Here is a 27923-nt window from a genome sequence, read left to right as displayed (position 1 = left end):
ACCCCTGAACAAAGAATTGTGTCTAATACAAATTATTGAGGCCCATCAAAGGGTTCAGTGATTGAAAATACAACCCGTTCACCATTTACTGGGTTTGATATAGGTGTTGCAATTTTATGTGGTCAATGTTATTTGTAAAGGAGTTATGAATGTTTAAACCTATCTTAAGACTTTTGTAAGTTCTTTGAATGATCCTCTTGTTTGCAGTTTCTGTTGCTGCTGCATTTTCATTGAGAAGCAGCTTCTATATGCCATGGCCATCCTGTGAATTGCATTAAAAGAGGCTTCAGATTTTTCAAGCATCATCTTAAGGTGGTGATGCCATTTGAGGTTATTTGAAATTGTTAGGCCCAGGTATGTGAACCTCCTAACTCCATCCAGTTAAACGTTTTAAATGTGGAAATCTTGAATATATTTCTAACTCCTTCCAGTTAAACATTTTAAATGTGGAAATCTTGAATATATTTCATGTTCTTAAATATTGTGGTTTTTGTCGTGTTTATTTTCAAGCTGTTGAGTTCACAGTACACAAATATAGCTTTGAGTTGGGGTTGCAGGCCTCTTGGTGTTTGACCTGTCAGGATGGAGTCAATTGCATATAATAGGGCAGGTACAGGAATGTTGTTAACTTCTGTAGTTGCTTTTAACATTTCCCAATGTAGATCATTTTGTATTCATTCTGTCACCCAGCCAATCTCAAAAGACTTAAAAAGTCTTTAGAAAGTGAATTTGAAGCATATACAATAGAGTATGGAACAATGACACGCAAAAATAATAGGCCCTCTATACACATTTCTGATTCAATCAAGAACCCGTACATGGAGAAAGAATCTGAAATTAACAGAAAATTCAGTTGTGCCTCCAATAATTTGGTATACTGAAATGTGTGCATAACATGCTTAGGTAGGGGCTATCATTTTGGAGAAACCAGTCAGGTGCAACATAAACAAATAAATCTACACTGGCAGAGCGTCAGACGATCAGATAAAGACAGGACTGTGTGTGTGTATTTCTGGAATGCAATGATAGCATACAAGATCGAAAGTTTGCTGTACTCAAAAGTAGTTTCAAGGCAGTTGTGAAAAGGTAGACATGAATGTACATAGATGCACTGTTCAATGCACAAAGAGGTGGTTAAAACAGACTCTGCAGCTTAATGAGTCACTATCGCAACAGAAAACCTCCCACCACTTTCCATTAGAGAGTTGATCAACAAGAATATTGTTTCAAAAGTATACAGTTGTATGAAAAGTATGTCAAAAATATAATCAATACAAAATATCAAGGAACAGACTAAAGAAGGTAAGAATATCCATTTTTATGTAGATGTTGTTATATATGGTTGTAAATGGTTTAATCTAATATGGTTGTATTAAATACTATTCTTTAATTAATTTAATAAATATTAGTTTTATTAATTTTAGGTGTCAGTATTATTATTTTTTCTTTTTAGTATAGTTCATAATTTTTGATACATAATATTTTTTTTATTTGAATTAGTAGTTTGTAACTTAGTAGTGTGCCCACACTCCCAATATCACATATCTGTGGAGCAAAAATATAAAAGACATGTTTTTCAAAAGCCTTTTGCAAACATCTATATGGGGAGCATGGGCAGGGGAGGAACCTGTGAGATTTTACTCCTGTATGAACCATAAGACAGATGTGTATAGCCCACACAGAACAAGCTATGTAGTTCACATTAGCACCAAACCTATCAGATAAGGAAATATAATTTATATAAATGGACTATTTATTTTAATGCATTGAGTGTTCATGCAACACAGATACAATAGAAGTACAAGCTTTCAAATAAATGTTTTCATTGAAGAATACATCTGTGCTATTCACAATAATTATCATAAATACCCCATCGTATGACATTTCCAGGCCAAACATGAAAGTGACAGGACCAAGATGCAATTCTTTAGACTTGAAACCTTTCTTTTACTAATGGTTAAAAGAACCCATTGCCTTAACTGTGTAGTCTTTGTGCATAGTACGTTCTATTATGGTCAAGAAGCTCATAAGCCTACCGGAGTAGGAATAGTCTTTCTATTGGCAGAAAAAATGATTTTAAGTATTCTTATCCTTTTCCTCTCTATGTAGCAAGACAAATGATGGACATTAATTTCATTAGAAAGAGAAATTGATTATTCCTTTAAAATGTAGTCAGAGCAGCCGACTAGGGCATTATACTTTTCAGCACTTTGCTCTGAGTATTGAATGAGTTTTCAGGGCGGAAGAATCGTAATAAAGTGAAATGATAGGATATTAATGCTTACACAGTTTTGGCTTTTTGTGCAGTGGTGGAGTTCACGTTTATTAATGTATGCAAAGAAAAGAAAAACTTTAGAAAACAGTACATTGTGTGTCTTCCATGTCTCAGCCTTGGGTATTTTCTTTGTACGCAATGATAAGATGCATGTGCATAATGGATTATGGCAATCATCAATGAATAAAGATAATTTTGGGTTTCAAATTATGTACTATCTAAGTATTAGTTTGAGCGCCATTCATATAGATCTAGTTTAATAAATATTTTTATTGATAGGTTATAATTTTACAAAGCATGTAATACAGATCCTAGTCTCTCTGTGCTAGTGCAGTTCATTAGTACACATATTATTGAAATTGCAGAGGTTCAGCCAAAAATTACAGAGGTTAAGATGTATAGGACTCCTAGGGCTGTTTCAATGCTGAAATAAAGAAGAAACACAAAACCGAAGACAAAATAAAGAGAGACAATACACAACAAAGAAAAAGATAAGTTTTTAAGTCAATATATTTAGTCATAAAGCAAAATGAAGTACACTAGTGAAACACTCCGTGCCACACTGCAAATGTACTTACAAAATTAATTCATAAAAAGCTGTGATACATATGTGATGGTGTATGGTGGCCAAAGGCTAGTTTTGTAAGAACCAAAAGGGGATAGAAATATAAGCTGAGGGGATACGTGGATTGGGATGTAGTGAGGTCAAAGTGAAAGGGAAGTACCTATTGTATGCGTCCCAAAGTGCCTGGGGAAGTACCTACACTAAATAAGGGGAATACTATATTCATCCAGGGAGAAAGACATAATATTCAATGACCAGGTATTACCGATTGTAAGAGAAATAGTTTGATCCTGAGAGTACAAGTGCTCCAAAGTAAGGACCATGTCATGTAAAGGTCCCTGTGATACATGCTACAAAGACGTCTAGGAGGATGAGGCAATACTCACGAAAGTGATGTGACATCATAAAATGATTCCATGTGATACGAATTCTGTTGTCTGTAAAAAAGGAACGGCCAACAATCAGCTAGAGGTTGTACCAATAGTAAAGGAAAATTGTAGTTTTTTTTTTTTTTTAAACAATATTGGTACATACAAACCATGTAAGGATCCACTTGAAAATTCCTGGAATCTTGACTTTCATCAGAAGCAACCAGTATCTGTAAATAAAGAGCCATTTTTTTTTAGGTTAAATTATTTTGTTATATTTTGAGAGAAAGAAATACAATCAAGGTAGACTGCGAAACATAGCTGCCAAAATTAAAGTATACATGTAAAAACTTAAAAATAGTCACATGACAGAGAATATACGTATTAGATTGATTATGAAACAAAGTATAGAGACACATATTTTAAGTTAAAACCCAAATCCAGACAACAAAGAAGGTGACTACTCCAAATCATGGACTAGTCAGAGAGATATATCTTAACGGAGAAACCCAGTTGAAAAAAGGCTGAACGCAGGCTGTCCATTCCTGTAGGTGAATGCCTCAAGTGGTCTGTTTCCAGGAGGTGTGTGCTAGTCCTGCCTCTGCCAATATAGTACTAAATAGGCAAAATATATGCCATTGAACATGACCAACCAGGAAAGTAAAGCCTGATTATGCTCAATTCAGAGGTGATAACCACTGTCAATCATTGTGAAATAAAAGAAAGGCAAACTGTACCCTGATGGGACAATAATGTCTGCTAAACCTCTAAAAGGCAAAATGGTTTGGAGCCTTAAATTCTTTGAAAAAGAAATTAGGAAAAATAAAGAAAATATCAAATATAAAAGGCATAAAAAAATAAATTAAAGTAGCGGACTATGTGTATACTCCCTTATGAAAGTATAAAAAAGAGCCAAATACTATGCATTTCCCATATGTACCCATGAGGTATCACATGCTTTCTAGTCAATTGAATGCCCATGAAAGTGATAAAAGAATCTGTGAATAGGTTCATACAGTAATCAGTCAGAGAGGCAGGAAGGGTGCAATTTTTACTAACGTCTCAGTTTCCAAAGAAATGGAGTATAGAAAGCAGGGTCATACCTAGAAAAAACGAACAGTAAGATATACCTGTGATCAAGGATAAACCCACTGTAAGCTGGGACGTGTGTTTTACGATATAATACATGTAGTCAAAAAGTTAGAATATAGTCATATTCATTCCCACCTTCGTTAATATAACGCATTTCAATTGTAGCATCATTAACAGCACAGATTCTTGTATGTTCTCTGATGCATCAGTGATGCTCACCCTTGTCACAAAGGGGAGGACCTGAAGCCACTTTTGCCAGACTGAGGAGGTCACGCCCATAGGGCTGTGAAATCCACAGCCTGGCAAAGTTCAGCTAGCAGCTGGGAGCCTGCATATTTAGCGTATTTCTAGCTCCTGTGTGCCTGACCTGAAACAGAAGAATCTCTTTCTGCCTGATCTTTGTTCATCCTGACAGACACTCTTCTTGCCTGGAAAAGGTGGGAGGTGTGGCCCCTTAGCCCATACTGCGGGGCCGCTGCTGATGTCTGTTATGGGTGAATCATGTTAAGGGTCTGCATTCCAGGTCAAAATTCATTGGTTTTGGCATTTAGAATGCCGTAGACAAGTAGGGAACAGAAATAGCTGTTTCACGCTGACTGTAGTTAAGATCCCATCAGTGTTGTTATATGCTGCTCAAACTCAATCAATAAGGTACTTGAATAAGTATTCATATATAGAATCTAATCTAAACTCTGGAAGCATTATCTAAACACTGGTAGTTCTAGCTTGATTTAAATTGTACTTTTAGAACTTACTTCAACAAGACTAAGATATAAGGATCATGTTCAAGTCATATGTTCACCTATCGTTTATGCTTTGGACCTGAACATTGATGAAAAAACACATCGGGCAGCTGTTCATCTAAAATATAAAGAAGAATTATAGTTTTACAAAATATTTCCTAAATGGCAAGAGCAATTACGCATTACCAATGAAGAGATATGTACTCGTAATTTTATATTTTTGACCTTGTGGTTAAAGAAAAGAGTGAAAATGAAAAGTTATCAGAATGATTTACAACACAGCATGCCAATCAAAAGAGTTCAAATGACTTGAAACACTTTCATTTAAGAGATGTATGTCCATGGATATGCAGAGTTTTAATTGCATTTCAATATGGATCTCTCCCGTTAGTTGTGAATATTTGGCTTAAAAAGGGATCCCTGCGGGTCCATTCAATCTGTCGGTTTTGTAGATCTAGGGTGCAAGATGTGAAATGCAGATTGTTATTTTCTTCAGGCTTACTGAATATACAAAATAAATGTATCAGGCCAATACTTGTAGAATAGATAATTGAAACATGAGAAAGCTCTAGAGTTTATGTTAATCTCTCAATCGGTAAGCATCTGTTACTGTTTGAAGACCTTTTTTACATCAATTTTAAAGTTGTTAGTACACCAAAAGGTTTTTTTTTATTTTTGTGTATTGTATTTGAAATGCATAGGCTACATGTGATTATGAAAACAAGGTAAAATAAGTAATTTTATCATGTTGATGTTTTATGAAATTGCGTGTGCTTTTATAAAAGATGCAGTTACTCTATGGATACAATATGGTTTGAATACATAATGTTAAAAAAATAATGTGAGTGCTCTAAGCCCTGCAGGATCTCCTCATACCTTGTTTCACGAGGCTGGAGCAACTGAGCTCTTACAGTGGGATATGGGCAGGGTAAAATCTTGTTTCCTATACAAAATTTGTCCCAAGCAGCTTCCTTGTAGTTTCTTTTTGTTTATGTCTTGGTGGTCCTGTTTTCTGGCTGACTTGTCCCAGCTGTTCATGTTTTTTCTGCATAGACGGACCACCACTGGACCAGGAGTGATGCGTTGTGTGAGTCATGGTTGCCAAAGGATTACCAGGCAGGTGAGAGAACCCTGGTACTAGGATCATGGTAAACACTGAAACCTTAATACTCTGAAACAATTTTCTCTTTATAGTTCCATGTTCGATTTTTCAATTTTATATAGTAACATATTTATAAACTTTAAATGTTTTTTTTAACTATGCAAAGATTGTTATAAAATTTCTTTTTCAATGTTATGTTTCAGTTTAGCTATCTGACTGGTCCAATCTTAAGCATTTCATACAATACGCAATGAATTACTTGATATAATCCAATCTGTGAAATAAACAACATTTGCAAAAATATTACAAGTATATATTGAAAAATCATTGGAAGGGATCAATTTTGCAGTGCAATTTTGTGTCAGTTCTCGAGCAATTTTGCAGAAGACCTATCGTATACAATATTCCATTGATCAAGCTCTGTGTGTGAATAGTTTCCAATAATAGCAACAGTATTTGTTGACGTTTCAAAACCCATTTATCATCATAAGAAGTGGGACATCCGGATTACCTATCCTTTATATCCAGTTTTCATGTTCTTGTTTGGTGTGGCTATCTCAGGCAATTAATAATTTTTACTACTTGCATATGGTGTGAATACGCCAAGATTCAAACTTGGAATATGGTGAAAAACTAGTGTTAGTAACTTGTTACATTTTTATAAAAACTATTTAGAGTGTGTGGATTGAAATGTTAAAGAAGAGCTGCCTGAGGCAGATTACATGTGCTTACAGGAAAGTCTGTGCACCAGTACTACTGCAATTGCCTGTCCTTCATCCCCTTCACAGGTGTATCAGGTGAAATGATATGTGATGAAGGACCTTTAGGAGGCTGCCTGCGTCGAAATAGGATGAGGTAAGAGAAAACAGAAACATGGCACCTTGGCCTTGGTCAAAATATATTTTCAGTATTGGAAGGCTAGTGAATCCTTGACAAATTTGGCAGACTAATTCAAATATTTCTGCTCACTACAGAATTGGCTATGATGAGAGCAGATGTCAATCCTGACTTAATCTTATTATATTCACAAAAATATGGATATGAATCTGTTCATCAAAGTTATTAAAAAGCATGACAGATGGATAGCATATTGCAACAACTATGCTGACAATGGACAGATCTTCCTAAATTTGGAAAATGAGAAAGGTCTAGACTCGTCCAGACTTGACCACTGTATCCAAGCCATTAATGAATGGATTCTGAGCAATCACCTTAATATTAATTCTTACAAAATTAATATCCTAACCATCAGAGGATGTATGAACCACTGATGTAGAGCCATCTGGCTTCAAGAACTTGGCCCTCTGCCAGCACCATCAACTGAAGTAAGAAACAGGGACGTGAGTATGAAGTCCAAATCTTTTTATGGTCTGTCAAATGAACCAAACCACCAGAAAATACTTCTTTATCATGCACGCTCTTTAATGCATCTTCCATTACTTAGATTTCTCTTAGAAGACTCTCACTGTTGCAATGCTTCATCTAGACTAAGCAAATAGGTTTCTCACTAGTCCTACTCAGTAGTCTGCAAAATATGTCAAATTTAGCAGCAAGGCAGCTCCTACACCTTTGCCCATGATAACATATCACATCAGCGCTCCAAGTGCTTCACTGGTTCCCTATGAACTAACACTCTGCTCTTAGAGCACTCTGCAATGCTCAAATGACATCCATTGCAATGATCAATTCTTCATCTATGTAAAGCTCAAAATGTACTCACAGAACTGAGGATACATGTATGTGTGGAACATCATTCTTCACAAAAGCAACACAATTCCCATTCAGCAAAGGCTAGAAATATTCAAGACCACATGGAATTCAGGAAGGAAATATACAACTGACACCTTCCAAACAAAATATGCAGGACCATATGATGAATAAACAGGTACTGTTATTCATACACGAAAAGAATGGGCAGCACAAAAAGATGTATTCTATATACCACTGCTCATTGTACCGTTGCCTTCTTAAGTCTAGTGGTAGGATAACTGAACCATTCTTGTCATCAAACACAACATCAAAATACTGCTGATATAGTCCACACTGCACTTGTCCCAGACAATCCCAATTTACAGTGTAGCGTGCTACCAGTTCGCCTTTGCGCTTGAACAACTTCTCTTGGAGATGAGGTACTATATAAATACAATTACAACACAGTACTCAAATTGGGTGGCACAGCATAATATGCACGATTACACAGTTTGCATGATTGTGAGCATAATCTCTAATAAATCTAGAATATTTCAAAGTGTCCAGAAATGCAATACATTTAAAGGGAGACCAGCATATATATAGGTATTCATTAACGTATTTAGTTTGCAGTTAACGCCCTTAAAAACCCTCATGAGAGATGTAGTCCATAACCTGCACTAATTTGGTAGCCCTTCCTTGAATTTTTCGATTCTGTGATTCAACACAGTGTACGTGCCTATATAACTCAATACTAGATGTGATTTAAAAAACACCTGCACACAATGGTTTTGGAGCCTCTGAAATTTGATTGGTTTATCTTCTGATTTTTCGCATTGCAACCTCTTTAATCGGATTGGTTCAATTTCTGTATATTCCCTTTCCGTGGGCTGCTTTGTGTTATTATAAGGTGTGATCGTCCCCAGGGTCCCATTCTGTTTCACGGTTAGTGTTTATCACCTCATTTTTGTGCTCCTTTATATTAGCCCCAAATACGTGCATTTCAGTGTATATTTTGTTCTTGAAGGCAAGACCGGCAGGATGTAACATCTCCAAGTTCACTATTATAAGGTCACTGAATTGATGTCACTCTGGATAGCCATGTTATTAGAACACCTACTTTAAAAGAAGTAGATCATTCATCCTCGAAGGTAAGTGACAGGGCAATAAGGCATGGTACTGCTCAAAATGCCTGACTCGTAAATCTTCATAAACCTGAAACAATTTGGTTACAACCATTTGTAGGCCTTGCTGTTCGACAAGGCCCCAAGGGGGCCATCTTCACCGTGTGACCCACTTACCAAGTGGAGAACAGACAAAAACGTTCTAACAGCGCAAACATAGATCATTGTGACAGACCCAACAGGCTTTATTGGAATAACATCCCACTCACATTTGACAGAATACTGCTCATCAGACTCTGAACTGCACTTGACCCTGGCTTCAGCGACTAACGTGTCAAAAGGACTCCGCACTGTGGCATGCGGCCTAGAATCGCGCAGCAGACTTACACTGTGAGCCTCAGCAATGACTGATCGTGCTATTATTTCCACACGTGCATTGCAACGGAGGCGGGGCTAGCTTGGGTCAGCAGAGACGGGTAGCAAGCAGGTTCAAATTCAGAGCAGCTGTAGTCAGTCATCAGTGTCCATCTATTTGGCGAGAGGACTTTGAAAAAGATTTGAAAGGTCGCTGCAAAATCCAAATACAATCATATCATGTCTTTGAATCTTACACACGATGCAATGATTTGTTCCGAATAAAAACATAATTTACCAATACAGTTCGACATCCCACCCCACGCAGCCTAATAATATTGAAAATCTGTTGTAAGCCCATATTTTGGTAAAAATACACATCAAACTACCGTTAACTGCGAATTCTCTCAAAGAACTGATGGCGGAGAGTTAAGATTCTCGTTGTCGGTAAATGTAGGACTGTTAAACTCTATAAAAAAAATTTAAAAAATCTTTGTTACAGCACATATAAACTGCCACGTGCCATATAGTATAGTGCTTTATAGAAATAACGCATTTAACTGTGCTCATATGTATCATTTATTTGAGTATTTCAAATGTATTTACATTTAATTTTATTTTTGCATATAAATATATTTTGGGATGTGCATCCTGGCGTGACTCTTATTTCCGTGTAATTTTATTATCATGGATTTTCTTCAGAGCTCTATTTATTTAAGCATCATACATGCCAGCAGGCTCCACATTGAGTGTTTTTAATTACTTTCGGAATAATCCAGCGACGTTAAAGTTCAGCCATTTTAGTTTGATGTCTAGATCCTGCATCTAAAGGTGCTGGCATCTCCCACCATTGGTGCCAAAGCAGTGCTTTAAATGGGCCGGTACTCACCGGTCTCTGATGCCAAGGAGAGTACCGGTACTCATCAAAGGTAGCGTCATTGTTGCTTTGGCTCACGTGCACGAACGAGGCTGTCTGACAGCCAAAGCGCCTCTAGCTCAAGCTGTGCCACCTTTAAACAATTCAGCCGGGCTCATCTGCATAATGTCCGGTGTTCACCACCACGCTGTGTTTGACAGAGCAGGGTCCATTCAGGCCTTATGCTCTCAATCACATTCACACCATGGTGTGCATTTGTGCACACACTCGAATCCAGGCATCGCGCTGACAGCAGCAATAGCAGCAATTAAGAAAGCCATGGGAGATAAGGGATGTAAAATGGCCTTTATCCCACCTGAGTCTTTTGTGTGAGTGTCTGTCTTTTGTGTGTCTGGGTGTTTGCCTGCTTGTGTGAGCATGTTTGTGTGTGTGTGAGAGAAAAGCAAGTGAAAGAGGGAGAGAATCCAGACACTAGGGAGGTATTTTAAAGAACATTCTTGGAATGCTTTGTGTGAGCATTGCTGCTTGTTTCTGTGAGTGCTCACTCAAGAATATATAAGTATTCGGCCACATAGTAGAAGTGTCTTATATGTCTTGTCCTTAGCCCCGCCCCTAACCCCGCCCACTTGCTACACTCATAGCTCATTTTAAGAGTACCTGCACTTTTTATTCCCATTTAAAGCACTGTGCCAAAGTATACTTTAACACCCACAGCATCTTCACACTCACTGGCGACCTGATTGAGTGATTCCCTGTATAAGCACATAGTAACAGGTCACAGTAGTACCCTACTTTTATGCAGAAGAAACAAAACCTGTTACATGCGAGACATTGAATACCACTATGCAAGTTTATATAAGCGGTAAAGAAATAATGGCTAACAAGTATGGCTCCTCTCATGTGTATTTGCCTACTTCAGCACGTTGTCTCTGCACTCGTAAGTTTGTAACATTATGTCCACACGCCCATCAGACAAAATGATTGAGCTCATTTCTTTAACAACACTCAATGTCGTGTTGACATCTTCCGTACAGTACTCACGAACTTCCTACTACAAAGGGAGTGAATCGACTTTCTGCTTAGCTCCCCCCTCCTGCCCTACTCTGAGGACAAGTATAGCCTCGAAATGGTGGAGCCTGTCACTCATCAAGTCAGAAATGGGTTTCCTGTCAGAGGCTCGCAAGCACCTAATTAATCTCAATTACACCATCTTACCTAGTCAAGTCTGCATTCCCTGAGTTTGTACTAGGCCTAGGGTGATGAAGAGCTGTAAACATAAACGAAGGACAAGATGCTATGGATACTTCACAGGGCTCTTAGCCTTCGATGGACACAATGCAAGACATAGATCTATTAATCCTACTGTGCAGAATAGGGGGTCTCCCAACTTTTCTAAAGCAAGAGCTACTTATGATCAATGAAAAACATCCGGCGCTACTAATAATATTAGTGTTGTGATCTTGACCACATCAGGCATTACATTAGTAGCACTCCAATGCAAGATTAGCAACAGTGATCACCTGAGTGCATCATGAAGGCCTGCAGACATTAGCATAATACATAAATGAATATAGCTGCAATGCCATTGGCACCAAGGTAACATTAGTAATACGTCTTTTCAGTGTCGCGCAATTTAGTCCTCAAGCATCAGCTTTAAATATATTTTGGAAATTGAACTATTTTTCTCCAGTCATCAGTTTATGAGTTCTGACCATGCACCCATTATCATCTTAAATACATACTTTTCAATTTTGATATACAAATATTAAATCAACGAAGCAAAGGCTCCTTATTTAGTGGGCTGCGCTGCAGACTGGAGAGCTTCCTACAGGTAGCTGGAGAGCTCCCTGAAGCTCACGAGCACTATGTCTTTGTGCACACAGGTGAGCAGGAAAGGCTTTAGTATGGTGCACTGGGACCAACATCAGCCACGATGAGCAGCTACTAGAAACTTCTGTGGAGAAAATGATGTGAGGACAGAAGCAGCAACTCAGAGCAGAGAGAAAATGTCTGCTAGCACTAGGGGGCCAGGGAGCTGGCCCTAAAGCTTTGTTCACTGGTCAAACTGGTGCTTTGTGACACCAATAAACAGTTGTGAACAGGATGTGAGGTAAAAGATTTTTTGCTGTAGGGGCTGATGGGTGAATGTAGCTTGCCAGCTGTACTTAGGCATGAGTTCAGAAAGTGTATAAATGAATAACCTGGGCCAGTAGTTACCCACACAGCATTGGTATCAATAAGGAGGGCAAACTTTCAAGGCTCACGTGCAGAGGAAGAGGATTTCACTTACAAATGACTTAGCTTCCAACAAGACCCCAGCAGTTCAAGTAACCAACAAATTCCCCTAGAAATGGTCTCTTTTCAAAGAAGTAACTCAAGCTGATGTAATTGCGCCCATCTCCAAGCTAAACCCCCTCCAACCACTTTTCAGGCCCTATTCCTGCAAAAATCCTCAAACACATCACCGTCATCTACCCCCTTGATGAATATGATGAATGACTCTCACTCAAGGGATCATCTAAGTTGATCTCAAGTAGGTCAATTACCCCCCCACTGAAACAACACAACACCTAATAGATGTCAAACAGATAATAGATGACACACTCAACCTCTTAGATAAAGGTGAGTCAAGCATAATGCTCCTAGTAGATCGATCAGCGGCATTCAACACCACCAACCATATATGATTGATAGACATCCTGAAAGAGTGAATGGGCGTTGAAGGGAGGGTGTTAACATGTGCAAATCACACCTCTCAAACTTCTCCAAGCAAGCAAAAGTGTCTTACAACATATCAGCCTGCTCATCACTCAAAAAGGAAGTCACCCAAGGTTCTATCCTCTTGCCCTCCTTCTTTAACATATACACGGACCCCTAGCTGGTCTCTGAAACAATTCAAACATTCATTTCCACCTGTACGCTGATGATATTCAACTTTACATGAAGACCTACTCCACTGAAGACATTAACACACAGGGTCTGTGCTAAAAGACCATTAATCATGGATGAAAAAATACCACCTCAAACTTCCTCCTATTCTCTCTTCCCCACAGTAACACCTGTATAAAAACCTGTCTAGATACCACTATTATTCTGGACAGTAAGCCATCAGTTGTTGATACTTGACAAGAATTTAACTATTTACACCCACATTAACAAGGGGCATTCAACACCAAATTGGGCTCCTTTGAAATGTCAAACCTTCATCCTGACCGATGACTTCAAAATATTACTCCAATTACTAGTGCTCTTTAAACTGGACTTTTGAGATGCCCTCTTAACCGGCATGTCTAAAAACTCAGCAACTATATGACCAACACTGAACTCTGCAGTTCGCCTTGTATCTGGTGCCATACTGATCAACCTCAATTGGCTTCCATCTGAAGTCGCCAGACACTTCCCCAAGCTAGCCTGAATCATCCTCAAAGCCATAAACCATGGAACCCTGACCTAGCAGACCCACAAACTACAAATTTCAGGTGGATCCCGACTACTCAGAATCATCAACTCGATAAGTCGTAAAACTACTCTGTTAAAAAAATCCATCACAGTGAACCAATCATTTTCAAGCAGTGCACCCAAAATCTGGAACTCCATCCCACCAGCCATAGGAACCAAACCCTTTCAAAACACATTCACAAAAGCACTCAGATTTTTCCCTGTGCAATCAGTTTTCTACAACCTTGATCTGCCAAATCAAGCCCATCCATCAGGGATGCATCTCACCACAAAAACATCTGAGCACTGCTACAGACGACTCCTTCTTGATAACCCTGGCATGCAGGCACCCTGTTTTTCTACTGTACCGCACTCTGATACACATCTGGGTCTGGTTTGATTAATATAAAACCATAAATAAAGGAATACATAACTGAATAAATAAAACCATTGATGTAGCATTGTTTCCAGAGTAAGACTCGTCCATCATTAAATAAGTGCTATGCATGTGTTCTGCAAATGCTTCAAAACCCTTATGGTGCAAAAACAAAACAACTTAAATGCAAACAGTACTTTTGCACATCTCAGAGGCTAGCCCTGAATGCAATAATGAGTGACTGAGTGCATTGCTGGGTGGATGAGTGACTGGACTGATGGAATGAAAAAAAAACGTAATATCAAATTGTGAGTATAATCTATTTGGATCACACTTTTGATGAAGCTGGAGTTTGCCCTGAAATAAAAACTGGTGCAGATAATGCTGAGCAGTCCTTCACCAGGTAATGAACATCTAGAGGGACACATTTTAGGTTTAGTTAAATATTACTTAAAATGTAATCAGACAGTTTGCAAAAAACACATGCATTGTATGAATTGTTAAAGGGGGTGCAGTTTCGGTTAGAGTGAAAATGAAAAACATCTTTTATGCAGGAAAAAGAACAATGTAGCAAAACCATCCGCACCATAAGAATTATCTCCATAGAAATAAAAACAAAGTATTCTTGCTGCAGGCTTAGGGTCATTAATAATGAAGTATCCAAATGTTGTACCATATGCGATCACTGTTGAGATTCCACGAATGCCTTATTTATCTTAACCTTATAAAAAATACAGCTGTGCTTATAGCTAAGTTTTATGAGACAAATCCAGGTGAACAGTGGAAGTATTTATACATTATTTCCGCTGTGTTATGCTTCTTCTTCTGCATATTTCTAAATAGGACTTTATCCAATGGTTGTGTCTTAAATTAAAGCTACGGTGAATACTTTCTTTACCATATGAAAGCTACGTTTTTACTAAAAGAAATAACATGCAATATGCAATTTAACACATTTGATGCCTTTTTAGGCTGATGCTTATTTTTGTTTACTAATAATCCTATATAAGGGGAAGTATAGTGCAAGTGAAACAGGAGCCTTGTAGGAAATTGTAATCTAAATAGGTTTCTCAGTGTAACCTTCATTTACCTGTCCATTTCATTCTAAAATCCACACTCAGCTCTAATAATTCACCTGTTGGTAAATGGTAGGACTGCGAGTTCGAGGGTTGATGTGTTAAGTAATAGGAACTGAGCAGTATAATACGTTTCAAAACATGACACAGCTGCAGTGCTTAATTTGTCACAATAAAGAAAGCCCAGCGTTTATCTTTGGAGCCAGTCACGAGTACTGCTGCAGGCGAGAGTTGTCCAATACCACAGCTGCTTAGCTTTGATTGCACCTCTTGCTTCTTTCTTCCACCACATTTCATTTCATTACAGGCAGGTTAACATCTTCAGTGCCCATGACGAGCTGGACTCGTCATGGGCCGCGGTTGCCCTGTGCCCATGACGAGTCCAGCTCGTCATAAACCCCGCCCGCTAATGTAACGGCCGGCACAGGGCGGGGAAAGGGCGGGGCACTGAAGGGGTTAATGAAGCCTCTACACTCGTGACTATTGCTGCCTTTCACCATCACCCTCAAGACTCGACCCCCATACCTCTTGGGTCACCAGGCTCCTCTTGAAGTGCTTCTTTCCAGAAGCCTATAGAGGCAAGATCAAAACAAGAACTTATGAATGATTTGTTAACTCCTGTGTTAGCCTCTTTAAGTTAAAGTCTAATATGTGCCTTCTTTTACAAGTTACATGCTAAAAGTAATTTCCTGAACTGTGTTGGCTCCAATGTATCCATGCACAGATCCCTTACTGTTTTGGTAGACTTATCTACCCAGACGGACCATTCCTTTAAAAATGACGTGTGCCCTCCCATTGGTGGGTTGAGGGGGTTTGCATGTGTAGGTGGAAATTTTATTTTATTTCATCTTTTATAAATAATTTGTCTCCTATTAGGGATAATTGCAGTGAATCACCCCTACTTGATCCATCAAATTATCCTGGCATTATCCCTGACTGGATATTTTACATTTGCCTGTGCTGGCTGCCCCACACGCTATTATCCAAAGAGGCTTTCCATTCCTAGAAGGGGTACCTTTAAAAGTATGTCCTCTTTTTTTTGGAATAAAGTATTTTTTAGTTGCAGACAAAGGATGGCAGGGTGAGTACCAGTTGGGTTAGATGTAGTGATACATGGTTAGAAGGATGGGCTAGGTTGCAGCAGATAGCCTATTTAGGCACACCCAATCCCTCTTTTGCGTGACTTTCTAGGATAAATTCACAAAGTCTAACTGCCTACTATATCCAGTCATGTGACATATGACAGACTGCAGGCACCAAATGACATAGGGCAGGAAAATGCCAACTTTATAAAAGTTATAAAACTTTTTCGGTTACACGAATATCAGTCAGGAGCAGCTAGACTGTGGGTCATGATGCTGTTTCATTCACAATTTGATTAGTCTCATTGTTGCGATGTGAGTTCCTTAACTTTTTACTGTTTGGTTCACAATATGCATGATCTAGTTTTGCATGGGGGTAATTATATTTAAGATTCTCTTGTCATTAGCATGATTTATTCATTCGTTTGGTTTGCAATAAGTGCTTGTTTAAATTTGGAGGTGCTTTTCAGTTATCACACAGCATCATTTTTTTAAAGATGTATTCTTTTAAAAGATGTAATGTTGGAAATTTTTGTTTGAACAGATGCAAGTGGGTAATTCTGCCAAAAGTTTCCTGTTTTATTATAGCTACCGATGACGAAGGGCTTTCTGCCCGAAATGTATTGGGTGAATGTTCACATGGTTACCCAGCATTAAAAGTGTATTTGAACATAAAAACGCCAGTCAGGGCATTTCTTCTACATTAAAAGTTTGAAGCCACTTCGCTTCTATGCAAATTTCACTAAAATTGGATAACTATGGTTTACTCTGGATTACTGGTTGTCTATTGGATTCACAATGTGAGATCACTGGCTTTTGCCATTATCGGCAGTGCATCTTGATGCTGGTGCGCGACAGTGCCCCGGTTATTCCCAACTTTATAAAAGAGGCATTTTCAAAATTGTAATTTAAAATCTGAGTTTACCATTAAAGACGATTTGTAGTTACAATTTCATAGCTCCCAAAAATGAAAAGCTTATCTGTTCCCAATCAGATGTTAACACCTATTAAACGTAATCAAGCAACCCGATGACATCCTATGGAACAGGAAAGCCTCACAGTAGTGAAAAACGACTTTAGGAGTTTTTCACTGCCAGAACATGTAAAACTTAAATGTACATGTCCAACCTTTGAATTGTAATGCACCCTGCCCTACAGGCTAACTAGGGAATACCTTAGGGGTTCCTTAGATGTAATAAAATGGGAGTTTAAGGCTTTGCAAGAGGATGATATTGCCAAGTCGAATTGCAAGTTTAAAACTGCATTCAGGCTGTAATGGCAGGCCTGGACATGGATTAAGTGACTACTTGAGTGGGTGGCACAATTAGGGCTGCAGGTCCACTAGTTGGTATATTTAAATGCAGCGGTAAGCTTTTTCCTTCATTTGATAGCTTGTGTCCCAAGAAAAGGACACTGAGTTGAATTTGTAGCCATTTTCAGCAAATCCCACAACAATGCGATGTGCTCTGTCTAAATGTGTGTTTAAATCATCATTCATAAGATATATATCATTGACATTGGACAATGCCTCTGAATCAATTTCTTGCAAAATTGATGTTACACAGGTAGAGGACAGGCCTGGGCTGTTTTTATGGAAATCGAAAAAATCATTTTTGATCCAAACAAGGAAAATGTGGATAGATCCTTACTTTCAGGCACTATGTTATGGCAGAAAAAGCCATTTAAAAGTTGTTTTCTATTTTTGGCACACAATGTTTTCGTTAGTGCTGCACTGTGTGAATTTTGTACTGCAAATGACACTTTTCTGCAGGGCACTTTTTCCAATTCTTCCCCAAAAACAAAAAATGTAGCTATATTTTGGCTATTTTCTTTATCCCGTCCAGGGGAATCTAAAACACTGGTTACCTTTAGAATCCCCATGATAGTGGCATAAAAGGCCGCACTTTTGGTGTGGATACCTTATGTGGAAAAATGCTACGGCTGCAAAGTACCCCAAAGAGCCAAAAAATATCTGAGCACTGGGGGGGAAAAGTCTCAGCAGTTAAGGGGTTAAACTCAAACAACAATTTATTTCTTATATTTACAAATAAAACTGTATAATGCATTGTATGTCAGGCAAAGGAAATATTTAGTTAGTTTGAAGATGCTTTCTAAAAAAGAGTGCTGTTTCTAAATGCATTACACTCTAAAGGTAACCAGAGAACAGCACACACATAACCTTTCCTATGTTATTAATACAACATAAAAAAAAATCAACATAGATGAATGTTTAACTCAAGTTCATATAAAAGTGTATATTGTATTACAAGAAAATGGTGACCGTGAGTGTTAGTGAATTGAATTCTGTGATAAATGTCAGTTATTTTGGGATGTTTCTCATACTACTCAATATGCTGGTGGTGATGAATATGGTTAAGACTGTTCTTGTGTTGTTGGTTGGTAAGTTGGTCGGGGTTGAGATGCAGTTTTAAAGCGTTGAACTCCCATCAAGCTCCATGGCTGAGCCAGTTCTGGAGAGGAGCAAGCAGGATGGCGCCAGGTAGCGGGGCAGAGTGTGGGATACTTTGCTGTCTGGCAAACAATCTCGTTTTTCACCTGGATTCCCGGCGTTTATTCCAGAGAAAAGCAGCAAGCAGTAAAGAGCAGCAACAGACATAAGCTGCAGATACGCAACATCTGGGCATTTCCTCGATAACCTGAGGGATCAGTTTTTTACATCTGCCTGGCTGAGGAAGCAAAGGAGCTGCAGCTCACCGCATCACACTGAGAGGCAGCTTCACGGTAAGCGGCTAACGTGGCTAAAAAGGGGCAAGTGGGACAGCAATGGAGTAGTACAGTAATATAAGAATGCATGGCTTGCTAATAATTTCATCACTATATCATCACGTTTTGCAGTTTTAAGGCTGCTCTGCCTGGGAAAAACACACTTTACTCAAAGACCCGCTTGCATTCATCTGCGCTATTTTCAATAAAGTTGTTAAGTTGCTGAATCCCCACTTCCCCTCAGTAGCATACACTACTGCAGACTTAGGGTGTAAAGTAAATAACTCCCTGATATTACTAGGGGAAGTTGCTGGTATTATCTAAGCAGCTGGATGGGAAACGTATTCCCATGACTGGACCATGGTATCTTCAGAAAAGAGAACATAAAAAGGATTGCTAAGGGGTTGTGCATAAACCTTGGTGGAAAAAAATGAAAAACTCCCCTCGGATACAGCTTTGGATAAAGCAAGCAGAAACACATACTACACGTCTACATATATTATGAGATTTAGGATAGAAAGGGGTTGAAGCAGCCTGCAAGGAGACTCTAGGTCCTCTTCCCTAGGTGTAGGTGTAGTGGGAGAGTTACAGAAGTGGCCTGTGTAGCACGGATGTGGGTTGTGGTTCCTCTACGTCGACTTCAGTGTCCTCCCGGGGCTCTTTGATTCTTTGGCATAGACCATCCGGCACTTAAGTGAAATGCATTTGACGAGATCCCTCAATGAAAACTTGTGCTCTTACCAAAAATTCTAAAGGAGACAAGGGATGATACCAGCAGGTGAAAGAACAGAGCAGCAAAGTACGAGTGCAAGTGGCAGCCCAGCAGGTGCTTTACCCTGATAGGGTCTGGCACGAGCAACTATAGGACACTACTAGTATGGAATCTTCGCTAAGATTTCTTCTTCGCCTACTCCAGCTATAATCGATCTCCCTACAGTCCGGCCGGCACCGCCCCTAATGATCCATTAGGTGGTAATGGAAAATTGGCATACCCGCTGTTAACATTGGGAAGATCATAAGGAGCACAGAAGAGAGTGGAACAGATCAGACTTCTACAACGATGGATATACAGGGTGGCCCTGAGCCGGCCGCAATAGTAGAAAAGGAGACCTCGCCAACCAGGGAGCAATCAGGAAACCAACTAAAGTTGACACCATGCTCCTCTCCGCCTGCTCTGTCTGCTCAACCTACATCTATAGAGACAACATTAAATCAGATCTTAAGCGTGCTTTGGGAAACAAAGTTGTCCCAAGAAAATGTTCAGCATAAAACTAGCGAACAACTCAAGAGGATAAATGAAAATATTCAACAACTAGCTTCTCGCATGACCCAGGTGAACAGAACGTATCAACTCTGGAAGATACTTATATCAAACAGGAAGGAGTCTGCTCAAGAATGCATAGAGAGCTGGAAGATCTGCAACTAAAACTAGATGATCTGAAGGACAGAGCGTGGCATACTAATTTGAGGTTGTTGGCAACCTGAGGACCGGGAAGCAGGACGAACTACGACAGATTTATATCAGACCTGATCCACAAATATGTTTTACCTGAAAAATCACCAGAGGTGGACTTAACTATAGCTCAGGCCCATCGGGTCCCTGCAGCTCGGTCTGCAAATGCAAATACCCATGCCCAATCCTGGTCAACGTCAGCAATGTCCGGATGAAAGAGCAGATTTAGACACAGGCAATTAAGAATAAGTCCTTCCCAACTTTGGTTAACTTTACTTTCCGGATTTATGCAGACATGTCGATCTTGGCAGCACGGCGGCGATGAGAATTTGTCAGACTAATTGATGACTTTAAGTGTCAGGGAGTGGAATCACTACTCAGGTGGAATAATAATAAGCATTGTAATGTATTTAACCATTTTTCTTCCCTCTCATGGGGGAGAGCTTATAGAGTACAATACCAAGGCACTCATTCAGTGGGAAGGGGAGTTGGGAAGGGTTGATGAATGGGCTTTGGTTTAGGGGGTAGCGTGTGATGGGGAGGGCTTTTGGACGGGTCAGGGGTTTGGGTTGGGGGTCATGGGCCACGGGTAGAAAAATCACAGGCAGAAAGGATTGGAAGATATTTGGTTATGGGGCTATAAGCCTGAAAATGAAGGCAAGTCTATTCGGATGTTATTTGAAGCAGAGAGGATCAGGCAACAAAGGCTTAAATTATGGTTAGTTAGAGTAGTTAGGGTACTGAATAGCTTTTTTAATTCTAATTTCAGATAGGCAGAGTATTAGGATTGCTTCATGTAATATTAATGGGGCTAACAATTAAATCAACTTTAGATCTACATTACAATGTCTTATGTCAACCCAGGCACAAATACTACAGCTTGAAGAAACCTTTCTGAAACTCCAATCCACTCTACCTAAAATGACAAAATGTATTTGCCAATCTTTCTTTGCATCGTCTGGAACAGCAATTAGGGAGCTGGCAGTTCTATTTACCTGTAATTTTCAGGGAGAAATATACCAGTTTATTAAAGACCCCAAGGCAAGATGGATAATAATAGGAGTAAAAGTAGATTGTCAGATCCTGCAGATCATTAATTTCTACAGCCCCATAGAGGAAGATTTTGAGAAAATGTTGCATTTACTTCCTGGCCTTCTGATGATCAGGGGGGTTTCAATATATTACAGGATACTAGAATGGATTCATCTTGTAAGAATAGGACTCCAAATAAACCTAGGTCTTCTAAGGTTTTGACTAAGATGGTTCGGGAGTTAGTAGATCCTTGGAGAATACAATACTCACAGGAACAGGAGTCCACTGGCTATTCAAAGAGGTTCAATTCAGCCTCACGAATAGACTTCTTTTTAAATTTCATTCCACTTGACTAAAGGGAGGTCCTTTTTTCTTGCAAATCCATTCTCAGCTCACTCTGTTCCAATAATTTAGATAGGGGTTAATAGAAAGCAGACTGAACGTCCTCGCGGGGTATTCAATAAGACCTTATTAACTGATGTTGGCTGGGTGGCGGCAATGGAAGCCAGTTTCATGGAGTTTCTAGAGAGGAACAGTGGATCAGCATCCACATTCTCTGGTTGGGAATCATGCAAACCTTTTATCAGGGGGGTAATTTCTTTTAAGGCTAGCCTTGTCAAATTGAAGAGGGAAAAGATAATGCTTCTTCAGCGCAAGTTAGACCAAGTAACTGAAAAGCACTTAATAAACTATTCCCAGACAACGGAGTCCAACTTGAGAGAAGCGAGTGATCACCTAAAGGAATATTATGACTCTTGGACAATAGTAAATCAGAACACATGTTTTCAGCAGCTTTACTAGGAGAAGGACCATGCGGAGAGATGTCTGGCATGGGCTGTTAAAAAGAGGCATAACAATACCATAATTAAATCAATATATGATGAAGACTTAGACCTGATGGTTAACCAAACAGCAGTAATTGAGGTATTTCTAAAGCATTATAGAAGATTGTATACACCTTCATCTCCTACCACTATAGACGCAATCAGCGAATACCTCAAGGTAATAAGCTTGCCCTTGATTAGCAGAGATCAGCAGACCCAGGCGGTGACTCCCATTACGATAGCAGGAGTACAGGAATCTAAAAAAAACTTCGCCAATGGGAAAGCCTGTGTGTGTGATGGTTTGCCTGCTGAGCTGTATAACACATTTATGACTCAGATTGCGAGACTGTTGGCTCAACTATTCAATGAAATGTTAGAGGGATGTAAGATCCCAAAATTCTTCTCTTTAGCCGTAATTGTAAGCTTTCTAAACAAGCATTGGCATAGCCAGTAGGTCTCGCTTTTGGGACCTTATAAGTATTTAGTTATGCAACTGTTGCATAGTTCAACACTTATAAGGTCTCAAAAGCGAGACCTATTGGCTATGCCAATACTTGTTTTAATCAGGACCTGTGAGATCGATGTTGAACAGGGTACTAGATGTTATTATGCTTGCCAACAAGCAGGCGTCGGTTTCTATCTCGCTTCTCGAGTGCCTTAATCATGTGATCTGGCTAGTGATGAAACGAAACTGAAACTTTGATACCCATTCAAATAAGGCTGCAGGGAAAGCATTTGTTGGAGATCGGTCTCGAGGCGGATGGCTTGAAGAGGACTGTAAAGTACGTGTTCTTTATATTATATGTGTTTAATTACGAATCGCTTCAATACTGCACTTCATGCGCCGACAACCGGGAAACGCCGGTTCACCCACATTCCCATTCTAAGTATGAGGGAAATGCCTCTCATAATGTTTCCCAGCGTCCAACTCACTTTCATTCCAACACGGATGTGGCATAACAGCTTTAGTTGCCGGTTTTGGAGCTGGGGAACCTGGTTCGAATCTCCGTGTCAACTATTTTGTGATTCTGCGTAAATCTCTTAATCTCCCCGTGCCTACAAAAACATGAATCCGTCCTCGTGTAATGTAACTGGTGGTCATGTAAAGCGCTCGAATACCTTCGGGTCGAGTTGGCGCTGTAGAAAACTGAATTGCTGTAGTTGCTGGTGAGGAAATAGAAGGTTCTCAAAATGGTTATGCAATTGAGAGGAGCGTGAAAAGGCGATGTTTGATAACATTAGAACGCAATTAAAGAACGGAGTTTGTCTTGCAGAGTTGAAACCCGGTTCGAATCTCCGTGTCAACGATTTTGTGATTCTGCGTAAATCTCTTAATCTCCCCGTGCCTACAAAAACATGAATCCGTCCTCGTGTAATGTAACTGGTGGTCATGTAAAGCGCTCGAATACCTTTGGGTCGAGTTGGCGCTGTAGAAAACTGAATTGCTGTAATTGCTGGTGAGGAAATAGAAGGTTCTCAAAATGGTTATGCAATTGAGAGGAGCGTGAAAAGGCGACGTTTGATAACATTAGAACGCAATTAAAGAACGGAGTTTGTCATGCAGAGTTGAAAGTACATGTAGGATAGATAAGGCAAGAGTGATAACAAGCATTGGCCGCACGCGCGCCTCGCGCTTGAAGTTTAAAAAAAAAGAAAAACAAGCCCGGCGGAGCGTGGCACGCACGCGCGCTTGAGGGCGGGGGAGCGGACCTTTTGAAGTGCTCCCAAAAGGCGGATTGCATGGCGGCACGATGCGCGTGATTGTGCGCGTGCTAGCCATGCAATCCGCTTTTTGGGAGCACTTTTGAAACCCGTATGCTATAGTCTCGCTCCCCGATCGCTTACGCGATAGCAAGGCGAGACCTAAAAAGGGTAAACCGATCGACAAGCCGTTTAAAATTGTTCACTAAACTTTTGGCACCTTAAATAGCTCCTCTAGTGCAGAAAGTTGTAAATAAGGATCCATTTGGGTTTTTGCAGGGGAGAATTATCGCAAACAACACAAACATTTTAAACAAGACCATTGATTTTTTTTTCAAATGATGATTTAGAAGCTGTGATCATTTTGATTGATGCAGAGAAAGCCTTTCATTTAGTTCAGTGGGATAGTCTTTTTGCTATTTTACTTAGATTACATTTTCCTCTCAAACTGGTGAAGCTCCTTTAGAATTTACATGGTGAAGCATAAGTCAAAATCATAGTTAATGCCCATACGGCAGGGTTGTCCAATATCCCCACTGATGTTCGCACTCTTTATTAAACCTTTAGCTTCACTGTTTCGGCAAAATCCACAAATTAGGGCACCTTTGCCAGGGGCTCCCAAGCTTACATTGTTTGTGTTCATGATTTGATCCTGTATTTGGAGGGGGGAAAACTAAATATCATAGTTGTAGTTTGGAGGAACTGGATCTTGGGTACAAAATCATAATGAATATTTGTATAAACGGAAGCCATACTGCCTCAATATATTCCATGTCTGCATTTACTTGCTTCTTCTAATAATGCCCACACCATCAATACAAAATCAGTGTAACCCTGGCTAGCAAATCGAATTCCCTGCAGCACTTGCTTAATAAAATGGTCAGGTATTAAAAATAGAACTCCATAAAGACACAAGAAATGAGATCTAAAGTGATGGCTTTTAGGCTCCTGAGTGCAAGTGCAAGGAATATGAATGTGCTCCTATTAATGAGTAAAAGTTGTAGAATTTTGACAGCTTCATCTACCTGCAAATAATTTTCATGTCTCCTCTGACCTAAAAGAAATTCATGAAAACAACAGCAATAAAAGCAAGTCAGCTGCAAGTAGTATAAGACGTTATTTCCCAGAAGTGTGTTGTAAATGTATCAGAATATATTTCTGTTACCCTGCATTCTGCTATACTGCAAAAATCTAGGGTCTGCACTCTGCACCATTATTATCGCTTACTCGGATCCACCCAGAGGCAATTTTGAAAGTGATTGGTACATATATTAGAAGCTACAAAGAAAGCAGTTATATTGGACATCTACCGCATAACACCAGTAGTGATCACAGTCAGTGAAAGTGCCATGAGGTATGTGGCTATTTAGAGTTCTGCCACAACTAGAATCCTGAAAAACAAATGTTGAAGTCAAATGATCACTGATGCTATCAGGGCCCATATTACAGATTGGGCACAGACCGGATCAGTGAATTCTATCACAGTGAATGTGTTGACCCCAGTGCAGCCACAAACTCATGACTGGCCTGGGGATAGCATATTAGTGAAAAGCAAACTACGGGGCATATTCTCAAGAACGTGTGATAACCATCGCAAATTTAGCTTAACGCAACTTTCCATATCGCAGTCTATCGCGGGAAACAACGCTGAGTTAACGTAATATTCTCAACCTGACGGCACCATTCAATAGTCCCATGATAACGTGGCAAATGATCGCGTTAAAATTAACATAACGCCGCAAAAATACGAAACATGAGCACGAATAAAGTTGCGATGAGGCCAACCGCGACACAAAAATCAGCGATATCCAGCGACAGGCCTGAAATTCCCACGCGTCAAGCGGGAAAATGCACAATAAAAGCAGAACAAGAAAAACACACCCAAAACAAAATAAACTGCGTACCAACATGGATGCACCCGAAACGAGTGCCCAGGTCAACGCGAACCCCACAAGCCCACCAGCAAGGAACATCGGGGCCGGGGAAGGCCAAGGAGAACAGGAAGAGGAAGGCGGTTGTTTGTTGGGAGGTACCAGAGGCCAAATTGTGCAGCACAGCCAGCAGCTTTGTCTGCAGAGGGATGTTGGTTGTCCGCTGTGTTGGTACCGTCAGCCTGTGGGCAATGATGTTCAGGATGCGGAGGATGGTTGTCCTTTTAGACATGTAGTGAGCATTGACATAGTCTGGTGTTGGGTCTGTGAGGCTGGTGCATTTCCTGAAGGTCCATTGTCTTTGTCTGTGCTGCCCCTGTGGTGGTCCGGGTGGCGGGAGGGATCCGGGGGGGTGGCACTCCTGGAGGTGGTGGCGGTGGGTGTTGTTGACCTCTCGGGGCTCCGGGATGCATAGTGACAGGTTCCATGGCATCTGTAGTTCTTCATGTGTGGCTCTGGGCTGGGCTCCCTTGTCTGGTGCCGGTTGTTGTACTACTTTACACCAGGTCAGAGCAGGTGTTAATTTCCTGCTGCTAACACACCTTATCGCCTGTTTTGTGTTCTTATCGCCGATCTGGCTGGTCATTGAGAATGTTGCGGAGTGGTGTTGTCACAACGTTTTGCTCAGGAAAGCCTACTCTGCATCTCATTAGCGATAGTTGCCGGGGTCATCTGTGACGATGTTTTTTGCGGCTGCTATTGCACAGAAACTGGTGTTTTTGGCTGTTAGCACCAGCTTGTGAATGGGGCGATACATTTATCGCGACTTTGGCTGCGATAAAGTGCCGATAACTCGGCGATAGCTCCTTGAGAATATGCCCCTAAATTGTATGAACTGGTCAATAATTATGTAATGTGAAAGGATGTAGAACGATGAGTATGTCAAATTATGAATGAAATCACGGTGGTGTGATGCACCACCTCCTGAACCGACCAACGAAAATTCAAATCCGGTGAATTGTTTCAACTAATGTGGGTTGGACATGTAGGCTTTAGGGTATAACTGGTGTGCCTTTGGGGGTGTGGTTTAATGCATCTAAGGCTTAGCTTTGCTCTGATCGGGTGCAGAGGAGAGAGGGGTGATGCGTTGCTGTCCGTTGGCCTAGCTGTTCCTGTCCCTATCCTATTCCTGATTCCTGGAAACTTTGTTCCCTAACTCTCTTTTAGGGGACCCCCACTACTCCCTTGGCCAGAGGGGTGGTATTTCACAGATCCTTTGGGTTTGTATTATTATTCTGACTCGTACTTTGCATAATTATTTGCAAATGTATTTTTGTCTCTGAAACCTATGTCTCTTCATCTATCCACTCCGTCATATGTATATTGTTTCGCATTATTTTGCTGAAACTTATGTCTCTTCATCTATCCACTCCGTCATATCTATTTTGTTTCGCATTATTTTGCTGAAACTTTTGTCTCTTCATCTAGCCACTCCTTCATATGAATATCATACAATTTGATGATGAGTTTGACACTGTTTGCATTTGCTGATTGTTTTTCTCTCCCTTTGTGAGATTCTTTGTTTCCATTGCAACCTGTATGCGATGAGCATTAATTATTCACAAAAACTTGAGATAAACGTTATTAATCTCACAGAGAGTCTGTGATTATTTAGCTACTTCGATAGTTAGATAGTACTATTATTTCCATCAGCCACTCAACTAATTGGGCCGTCGACCGAGAGGAAAGAGAGTTGATATACAGGTCTAGTTATATATTTAGAAATGTTAAACATGAATCTGTGAAGGGAACAATTTTCACATCATTAAAACTTGACCCCCAGAGCAACATGGATTTGTGAGTTGGTTGAATGTCTATGGGCCATTTGTATGAAATAATCAATGAGTATTGATCCCTGATAAAGTGTATCACTGGATCAGTGTTCTGGTAACAGATGACGGTTTAATTATTGATTAGTTTGGTAATAATGATTGATTATTGACTATATGTTCTTAACAAGAAAAGTCGGTGTCTTGTTCTATGTTGTCTAGAAGTACAGGTACGGAGGTATCTGCGAAATCCCGGTAATGGAAATTTAGCCTGAAGTAGGCAGAAGAAGAGTGTGGATAAAGAAATCACACTGTAGAAGTACTTTGT

This window comes from Triturus cristatus, chromosome 9, assembly GCF_964204655.1.
Source record: "Triturus cristatus chromosome 9, aTriCri1.1, whole genome shotgun sequence".
NCBI classification, from domain to species: Eukaryota; Metazoa; Chordata; class Amphibia; order Caudata; family Salamandridae; genus Triturus; species Triturus cristatus.
The sequence above is the reverse complement of the archived record's forward strand: the minus strand, read 5'-3'. Positions refer to the sequence as shown.